Below are 9,774 nucleotides of genomic sequence, written 5' to 3'. Positions count from 1 at the left end.
GCTAAGCTCTACATTTTATATCAAACAATTCTTATTTCATCGTCATTTCGTTTATCTATTTCTTCTCGTCCTATTTATCAGCTTTCCTCCATCGACCTACTGTTTATATATATTATTATTACTATTTCCGTATATTTTCATTCATCTATTTCTTTTCGTCCTATTTATCAGTTATCCTCCATCGACCTTCTGTTTATATATTACCATTACTATTTCCTAATATTTTCATTCATCAATTGTTTCTCCCAGATATTTATCAGTCATCCTCCTCCTTACGCCTCCGCGGTGCAGTGGTTAGCGCCTCTGACTACGAATCTGCGGGCCTTGGTTCGAATTCCGGCCTGGGCAGTCGACGTGCAGCCCACCCTGTTCATCCTTCCTTTCGGGCTGGTCGATAAATGGGTACCTGGGGAAGGCTAGGGAAGGCACACTGTGGGAACCCGGATGTCACGCTGGCCCTGTGTCGGGTTACTACGTTAGGTTAGGTTAGGTTAAGGCAACCCTTACCCCATTTTCCCTTAATTTTAGAGTACCCCTCTTAAACCTCACCCCCGGCAACCCTAACCCCATTTTCTTTCAGTACCTCTTCCATTAAACCATTGTTCTTCTCTCTTACTTAAAACAAAATCCTAACCCTTATTTATATATCTCAAGAATAAGTGAATGTATATGTTTTAATTTTAAGACAACCCCCCCTTAAGGGCTCCCCCACCACAGGCTCTTAATGGGTTAGGTTAGGTTAGGTTAGGTTAGGTTAAGGGCTCTCCCACCACAGGCTCTTAATGGGTTAGGTTAGGTTAGGTTAGGTTAAGGGCTCTCCCACCACAGGCTCTTAATGGGTTAGGTTAGGTTAGGTTAGGTTAAGGGCTCTCCCACCACAGGCTCTTAATGGGTTAGGTTAGGTTAGGTTAGGTTAGGTTAAGGGCTCTCCCACCACAGGCTCTTAATGGGTTTGGTTAGGTTAGGTTAGGTTAGGTTAAGGGCTCCCCCACCACAGGCTCTTAATGGGTTAGGTTAGGTTAGGTTAGGTTAGGTTAGGTTAAGGGCTCTCCCACCACAGGCTCTTAATGGGTTAGGTTAGGTTAGGTTAGGTTAGGTTAGGAGGCTGACTGCCCAGCTTATGGTCTCATGGGGCTAGTGAGATCAAAACAGTGCCGAGAGACGAGAAAGGAGAGACGGTAGATTAAGGGCTCTCCCACCACAGGCTCAAGGGACAATGAGACAGAGTTGAGCACCGGCTCCACGCGCAGCTACAGCATATGCTCCAAACTCTATCTTGTACCTCCCTCTTACGTGTGTTATTCAGCGTTTACAAGAGGAGGAGTTTCATGATAGGAAAGAGTGACATTGTGAAAGGGGGGAGGCTGGGTGTGGGTGTGACAGAAGGGGTTGTGGCAGGGATGTGGCGTGGGAGGTGTGGTGTAGTGGTGGTGTGTGTGTGTGTGTGTGTGTGTGTGTGTGTGTGTGACCTCTAAATATTCAAGGTGAGTGTGGGGGTGTGGAGGTGTGGGGGGGTGAGGGAGTGACGGGGGGGAGGGGGGTGAAGTGGGAACACGGAAGGCAGACCAATATTCCATCTTCTTTAGCCTCAACCTTTCCCCTTTCTTACCCTCCTCTTCCTCCTCCTCCTCTTCCTCCTCCTCCTCTTTCCTTTCTTCTTCCATCTTCTTTCCTTTCCTATCTTTTCCTCTCCCTTCCGTTTTATCATCTTTTCCCTCACTCCTCCTCCTCCTCTCTTTCTTTTCTTCTTCCATCTTCTTTCCTTTCCTATCTTTTCCTCTCCCTACCTTTTTATCATCTCTTCCCTCCCTCCTCCTCCTCCTCCTCCTCCTCTTTCCTTTCTTCTTCCATCTTCTTTCCTTTCCTATCTTTTCCTCTCCCTACCTTTTTATCATCTCTTCCCTCCCTCCTTCTCCTCCTCTCTTTCCTTTCTTCTTCCATCTTCTTTCCTTTCCTATCATTTCCTCTCCATTCCTTATTATCATCTTTTCCCTCCCTCCTCCTCCTCCTCCTCCTCTTTCCTTTCTTCTTCCATCTTCTTTCCTTTCCCATCATTTCCTCTCCATTCCTTATTATCATCTTTTCCCTCCCTCCTCCTCCTCTTTCCTTTCTTCTTCCATCTTCTTTCCTTTCCTATCATTTCCTCTCCATTCCTTATTATCATCTTTTCCCTCCCTCCTCCTCCTCTTTCCTTTCTTCTTCCATCTTCTTTCCTTTCCTATCTTTTCCTCTCCCTTCGTTTTTATCACCTTTTCCCTCACTCCTCCTCTTTACTTTCCCTCCCTTCCCTTCCTCTCCTTTCTTTCCCTTCCTCCATCCACTGTCCTTTCTTTTCTTATCCTTTCCTTTCCCTTCCTTATCATACTTACCCTCACTTCCCTTCCCTTTCTTTTCTTTCCTTTCCTTTCTTTCTTTTAGACATCATCTTCTATTTCTCCCTTCCCTATTAATTCCTTCTTTTCTTCATTCTAATCTCTCTTTTCCTTCCATTCCCTTCGTTTTCTTCCCTTCCCTTTTCCTCCCTTTTCTCTTCTTTCTTCTCTCTCCTTCCCTTCCTTTTCCTTCCCTTCCCTTTCTTCCCTTTTCCTGCCTTTTCTCTTCTTTTTTCTCTCCTTTCCTTCCATTCCCTTCCTGTTCTATCATCTCTTCCCCTCCTCCTCCCTTTCCCTCCTCTTCAACACCCTCATCAACCCAACCTTACCTCTGCTATCCCTCCCTTTCCTTCCTCCCTCTCCCTTCCCTTCCCCACCAACCTTTCCCCTCTCCCCTCTCTCCCCTCCCTTTCCTTCCCCTCCCCCCTTCCCTCAAGCACACACTCTCTAAGGACCTTTTTCTTCCCCTCTCACTCAGCTGTCGCGTTACATCTCGTCAGGAGAAAGGCAGACGGAGGGAACACGTTTGAGTGGGTCTTTTCAAGTTCCTCCACCCACGACACACACCACGACAGCTGACTAACAAGAGCAGGAGGAGGAGGAGGAGGAGGAGGAGGAGGGGGAAAGGGAGGAGGAAGAAGAAGTGTGAGAGGAAAGAAGGGAGGGAAGAAACATAGGAGAAGGGAGGAAGGAAGGAAGGTAAGGGGAGGGAGGGGAAAAGAAGGAAGAAGATTGAAAGGAAAGGAGGGAAGGAAAAGACGTAAAAGAAGGGAGGAAGAAAGGAAGATAGGGAAGATGGGATGGAAGACGTAGAGAAGAAGGAGAAGAAGAAAGGAAGCTTGGGAAAAAGATGAGGAAGGAGGAGGAGGGGGGGGAAGGGAGGAAGAAGACTGAGAGGAGGGATGGAAGAGACGTAGGAGAAGGGAGGAAGAAAGAAAGATAGGGAAGAGAAGGGAAGGAAGGAAAAAAGGAAGATAAAGATGTTAAGGAAGAAAGATAGTGAAGAGGAAATAAAGATAGTGAGAAAGTGAGAAAGATAGAAGACAGCAATAGTGGAAAGAATAAAGATAGTCGGGAAAGTGATAAAGATAGTGAGGAAAGGATAAAGATAGTGGGGAAAAAGATAAAGATAGTAAAGAAAGGATAAAGATAGTAAAGAGAGGGGAAGGTGTGTGTGTGTGTGTGTGTGTGTGTGTGTGTGTGTGTGTGTGTGTGTGTGTGTGTGTGTGTGTGTGTTCTATATTTATCCATGTTTTTCCTTTCTCTCCAGCGTCACCTCCTCCTCCTCCTCCTCCTCCTCCTCCTCTTACTTCTCTTCGTCTTCTTCATTCTACCTGTTCCCTTCCTTTCCTCCTCCTCCTCCTCCTCCTCTTCCTCCTCCCAAGCAACAGGTGTGTGGATGGAGCAAACAGGTGAGGCAGGTGTGCTGATGAGAGAGAGAGAGAGAGAGAGAGAGAGAGAGAGAGAGAGAGAGAGAGAGAGAGAGAGAGAGGGAGAGAGCGAGGGAGAGAGAGAGAGAGAGAGAGAGAGAGAGAGAGAGAGAGAGAGAGAGAGAGAGAGAGAGAGAGAGAAGGGGGGGGAGGAGAGATTGACCTTTCCTGAGCCGGTGTTGTGAGGTATGACGATTTTTTTGTGTTTGTGCCTGTCTGTCTATCTCTTTGTTTGTGTCTGTCTGTTTGTCTGTCTGTCACTGTCCTGTTTATTGTTCTTTTTGGATGTCTGTCTGTTTCTCTGTCTGTCTTTGTCCCTATCTGTCTATCTGTCTGTTAATCTGTCTACCTAAAAACAAAAACTATCTGTCTCTCTATCTATCTATCTACCGGTCTGTCTATCTATCTATCTATCTATCTATTTATCTATCCATCAACCCAGCTATCTATCTCTCTGTCTGTGTGTCTGTCTGCCAGCCACTCACCTTATCGTCCGGGCAGAAGTCTCGCTGGGTCTCGGTGCCCAAACAGCCTGCCATGGAGTTGACTGGCGCGGGGGAGTTGCACAGCCTCCGGGACACCTTGTAGCCTTGTGAGGAGACGAAGAGGAGTGTGAGGCGGCGGAGGAAGGACGAGGACGAGGAGGAAAGGAGAGGAGAAAGAAACCGAAGAAGAGTAGGCGAAAGAGAGAGAGGAGGAGAAAGAGGAAGGAAATGAGGAAGGGAAGAGAAGGCATAAAGAGGGAGAGATAAAGACAACGAAGAGAATGGAGATGAAAAGAGAGGAAAAAGACGAGAAGAAAGAAGGGAAGGAAGGAAAGAGAGAACAAGGAAGCGAAGAAGAAAGCTTAAAAATCGTATTCAGAAGATAAGGAGGAGGAAGAGGAGGAAGAGGACGATGAAGAAGAGGATAAAGATAATTTGAGTAGATAATAATAATAATAATAATAATAATAATAATAATAATAATAATAATAATAATAATAATCACCCCATTGGAAACACACACACACACACACACACACACACACACACACACACACACACACACCTATCACCCCTACCCACCCACCCCACCAACACACCCTCACCACCACCACCATCACCACACCTATCATTCCCCCTAAATTACCCCTGCCACGCCGCCTGACGAGGACGCTTACCTGTCCCTCCGTCCACGCAGCCCGACATACACCACTCCCGTGCTGCCAGGGCCCCAAGCCGCCCGCCACGACCTCCTTCAGCCCCTCCGTCCCCCAGGGCACCTCACTCCTGCCGCAGCACCACTGGGGACAGACAGACAGGCGCCAGTGTCATGAGGGAATGCAGGGGACAGGGAGGAAGGTAAGGAGGGAAGGAAGGGATGAAGAGGAGGAGGTAAGGAGAGAAGAGAGGAGGAGGAAGAGAGGAGAGAGGAGGGAGGAGAGAAGAGAGAGAGAGAGAGAGAGAGAGAGAGAGAGAGAGAGAGAGAGAGAGAGAGAGAGAGAGAGAGAGAGAGAGAGAGAGAGAGAGAGAGAGAGAGAGAGAGAGAGAGAGAGAGAGAAGGAAATAGAAGTGAAGGAAGGGAGGGAAGGAAAAACGGAGAAGAGAGGGAGGGAGAGAAGGTAAGAGAGGTGGAAAGGGAGGGAGGGGAAGGTGGGAGGGAAGAAATTCAGGGCTTAATTAACCTATCCGTCTTGGAGAGTTTTTCCTCCGCCACGGCTGATGAAGTGGAGGAGTGGAGAGACAGATTTCCCTCCACTTCCCTTCCCTCTTCTTCTTTTTTTTAAAGTGTCAGTTACAAGCCATCAGTTCCTCTCTTCTTTTTTTTAATCAGGCATCGTTTTCTTTTTTTTTTACTTTTTTTTGAGGTGGGAGACGACAGTTATAGGTTATCATCCCCATCGTCATCACCATCATCATCATCAGTCACCACCACCATCACCACCACCATCACCATCATCACTTTTTCTTAACTCTCCTCCTCATCACCACCACCACCATCCTCACCACCCCCATCACCACCTACGCTCCCCACATCTTCATCACCATCACCACCACCATCACCACCATTACTATAAGAGATATTACTAAAAGACACATTCCTTTTGCCTATTTCATACTTATATTCATTAATTTTTTGATATCACTAGAAGGAGAAAACTTTTGTACGTAATTATTGTGATTCAAAACGCTTCACCTGTTTCCAATGTGCCACCACCACCACCACCACCTCCACCACCATCATCACCACCACCAGCACCACCTACCTTCTCTCCCCCACAGTAGGTCCCCTCCAGCGCCGGGCCCGCCAAGTACGTGGAGATACGGTGAGGGGAGACGCAGATCACGCTGTTGCAGACCTCCTGAAGAAGTAGAAGAAGAAGAAGTCATGAGAGAAAGAGAGACGGAGTGAGATGGGTGTACTTATATACTTTTTTTCTTGTATATATTTTTTCAGGGAAGGAAGGGAGGATGGAAGGAAGGAGCAACAGGAAGGAAGAACATTAGGAAGGGAGAGAAAGAAGGAAGGGAGGAGGGTGAAAGGGAGAGAGAGGGAAGAACACACTTGCATATACCTTCCACACAAAAGCCGAGAGAAAGGGAGAGAGAGAGAGACTGACAATAAAAGAGGGAAAGAAGAGAGAGGTTCAGGAGAGAGGAGAGAGAGTGAGAGAGAGGAGAGAGAGAGAGAGAGAGAGAGAGAGAAGAGAGAGAGGAGAGAGAGAGAGAGAGAGAGAGAGAGAGAGAGAGAGAGAGAGAGAGAGAGAGAGAGAGAGAGAGAGAGAGAGAGAGAAGGAAGGATAAGATTAAGGGTGTGTAAGAGAGAGGGAGAGAGAGAGTTAAAGTGAGAGAAGAGAGAGAAGGAGACAGAAAAAGAGATAAAAGAAAGAAAGAAAAGAATATGCAAAAAAGAACGAAATAAATAAATAAATAAAATAAAATAAAGAAAGAAAGAAAGAAGAACAGAAAAATAGAAAGCATAATAAAAAGACAAAGGCAGAAAGAAACAAAAAAAAAAGAAAGACAGGAAAGGTAGAAAAAGTTAAATGTTTGCACGATATTTTTTTTATTCCCTCCAGACTCGAAATTCTCACCTGACCCAACTCCTTTTTTTTTTCCTTGTTTTTTTTTTTTCCTCCAACCCTCTTTCACTCCATTCCCCCTTCCCTCCCTTTCCCCTGTCCCTCCTCTCCTTCCCTCCTCCTTCTCTTCCTTCTCTTTCCTCCTCCTCCTCCTCCTCCTCTTCCTCGTCCTCTTCCTCTTTCTTGCCTAAAATAAACAATACAGATTTCGTGTCGTCGGGAGAAGAAAGAATGAAAGAAAGAATGAATGAATGAAAGAAAGAAAGAAAGAAAGAAAGAAAGAAAGAAAGAAAGAAAGAAAGAAAGAAAGAAAGAATGAATGAATGAATGAATGAAAGAAAGAAAGAAAAAGAGAAAGAAAGAAAGAAAGAAAGGAAAGAAAGATGGACGGAAGAACTGAAGAAAGGAAGGAAGGAAGGAAGGAGGAGAGAGACAAGGAAACGAGAAATTTATACATGAAATCACAGCTCTATTCTTTCTCCCTCACCACCATCACCATTACCACCACCACCACCAACATCACCACCACCACCACCAACATCACCACCACCACCACTACCATCACCATCACCACCACCACCACCACCTACTTTTTTCCCTCAACTCCCTAGCTACCTGACCTAATTCTGTTGTTGCTGTTGTTGTTGTTGTTGTTGTTGTTGTTGTATAAAAAATGTAATCCAACTAAGTACACTATAAATTAACCATCCTTACCCCCCCTTACACCCCCCCCCCCACCCACCCACACACACCTACTTACATTTATCTTGGTACTGTCCGGCAGCCCCGCGTCCTCGTCCTGCAAGAACAGTCTGCACTGGGCGGTCGCGTCCCAGCGTTGCCCCGGGAGACCTTGGAACTTGGTATGGTCCCACTGCCCCCCAGCCGCCCCGCCGCCCCCGCCTGCTGCTGTCCCGCCCTCCTTCAGACATGGTTTCCTGACGGGGAGGAGGGCGAGAAGGGAGGAGAGAGGAGAATAAAGGGTTGGATGGTGAGTTTGAAGGGATTGTAATCTTCTTTGGTCATTCTTTTGTAATATATGGAGAAATTTAAAGGGTTGGATGGTAGGATTGTTTGGTAATGAGATGGTTAGTGGGTTCAAAGGGATTGGATTCTCTTTGTTAACTCTTTCGTAATATATATTGAAGATTTAAAGGGTTGGATGCTGGGGTTTAAGGGGACTGGATTCTCTTTGGTCGCTCTTTTGTAATATACATTGAGGATTTTAAAGGGTTGGATGCTGGGGTTGAAAGGGATTGGATTCTCTTTCGTCGCTCTTTCGTGATATATATTGAGGATTTAAAGGGTTGGATGCTGGGGCTGAAAGGGATTGGATTCTCTTTCGTCGCTCTTTCGTGATATATATTGAGGATTTTAAAGGGTTGGATGCTGGGGTTGAAAGGGATTGGATTCTCTTTCGTCGCTCTTTCGTGATATATATTGAGGATTTAAAGGGTTGGATGCTGGGGTTGAAAGGGATTGGATTCTCTTTCGTCGCTCTTTCGTGATATATATTGAGGATTTTAAAGGGTTGGATGCTGGGGTTGAAAGGGATTGGATTCTCTTTCGTCGCTCTTTCGTGATATATATTGAGGATTTAAAGGGTTGGATGCTGGGGTTTAAGGGGATTGGATTCTCTTTGGTCGCTCTTTCATAAAATACATTGAGGATTTTAAAGGGTTGGATGCTGGGGTTTAAGGGGATTGGATTCTCTTTGGTCGCTCTTTCATAAAATACATTGAGGATTTTAAAGGGTTGGATGCTGGGGTTTAAGGGGATTGGATTCTCTTTGGTCGCTCTTTCATAAAATACATTGAGGATTTTAAAGGGTTGGATGCTGGGGTTGAAAGGGATTGGATTCTCTTTGGTCGCTCTTTCGTGATATATATTGAGGATTTTGAAGGGTTGGATGCTGGGGTTGAAAGGGATTGGATTCTCTTTGGTAACTCTTTCGTGATATATATTGAGGATTTTGAAGGGTTGGATGCTGGGGTTGAAAGGGATTGGATTCTCTTTGGTAACTCTTTCGTGATACATATTGAGGATTTTGAAGGGTTGGATGCTGGGGTTGAAAGGGATTGGATTCTCTTTGGTAACTCTTTCGTGATATATATTGAGGATTTTGAAGGGTTGGATGCTGGGGTTGAAAGGGATTGGATTCTCTTTGGTAACTCTTTCGTAATATATATTGAGGATTTTGAAGGGTTGGATGCTGTGGTTGAAAGGGATTGGATTCTCTTTGGTAACTCTTTCGTAATATATATTGAGGATTTTAAAGGGTTGGATGCTGTGGTTGGAAGGGATTGGATTCTCTTTCGTCGCTCTTTCGTGATATATATTGAGGATTTTAAAGGCTTGGATGCTGGGGTTGAAAGGGATTGGATTCTCTTTGGTAACTCTTTCGTAATATATATTGAGGATTTTAAAGGCTTGGATGCTGGGGTTGAAAGGGATTGGATTTTCTTTGGTAACTATCGTAATATACATAATGAGGATTTTAAAGGGTTGGATGCTGGGGTTGAAAGGGATTGGATTCTCTTTGTTAATCTTTCGTAATATACACTGAGATTTTAAAGAGTTGGATGCTGGGGTTGAAAGGCATTGGATTCGCTTCGGTAATTCTTTTTTTTTTCTTTTGCATGATAGACTGAGGGATGTGAGTTAGGGTGTGTATGTGTTTGTGCTTATGGGAGAAATATCGTAAAATTAAAAAAATAAAAATATTAATGACAATAATGGAAATAGTAATAATGATGATAATAATGATAATAATAATGATAATAATAATAATATCAATTCTACTACTATTATTTCTACTACTATTACTGCTACTACTACTATTGTATTCTCTCTCTCTCTCTCTCTCTCTCTCTCTCTCTCTCTCTCTCTCTCTCTGCCATATATGACC

At 44.9% G+C, this 9,774-nt stretch overlaps 1 pseudogene; it reads right to left on the bottom strand.

Moving 5' to 3' along the window:
* LOC127002986 (A disintegrin and metalloproteinase with thrombospondin motifs adt-1-like) overlaps positions 1-9,774 on the bottom strand; it is a 36,390-nt pseudogene that overhangs the window by 7,648 nt on the left and 18,968 nt on the right.

This window comes from Eriocheir sinensis, chromosome 2, assembly GCF_024679095.1.
Source record: "Eriocheir sinensis breed Jianghai 21 chromosome 2, ASM2467909v1, whole genome shotgun sequence".
Classification (NCBI taxonomy): domain Eukaryota; kingdom Metazoa; phylum Arthropoda; class Malacostraca; order Decapoda; family Varunidae; genus Eriocheir; species Eriocheir sinensis.
This window is presented reverse-complemented; position numbering and strand designations above follow the sequence as displayed.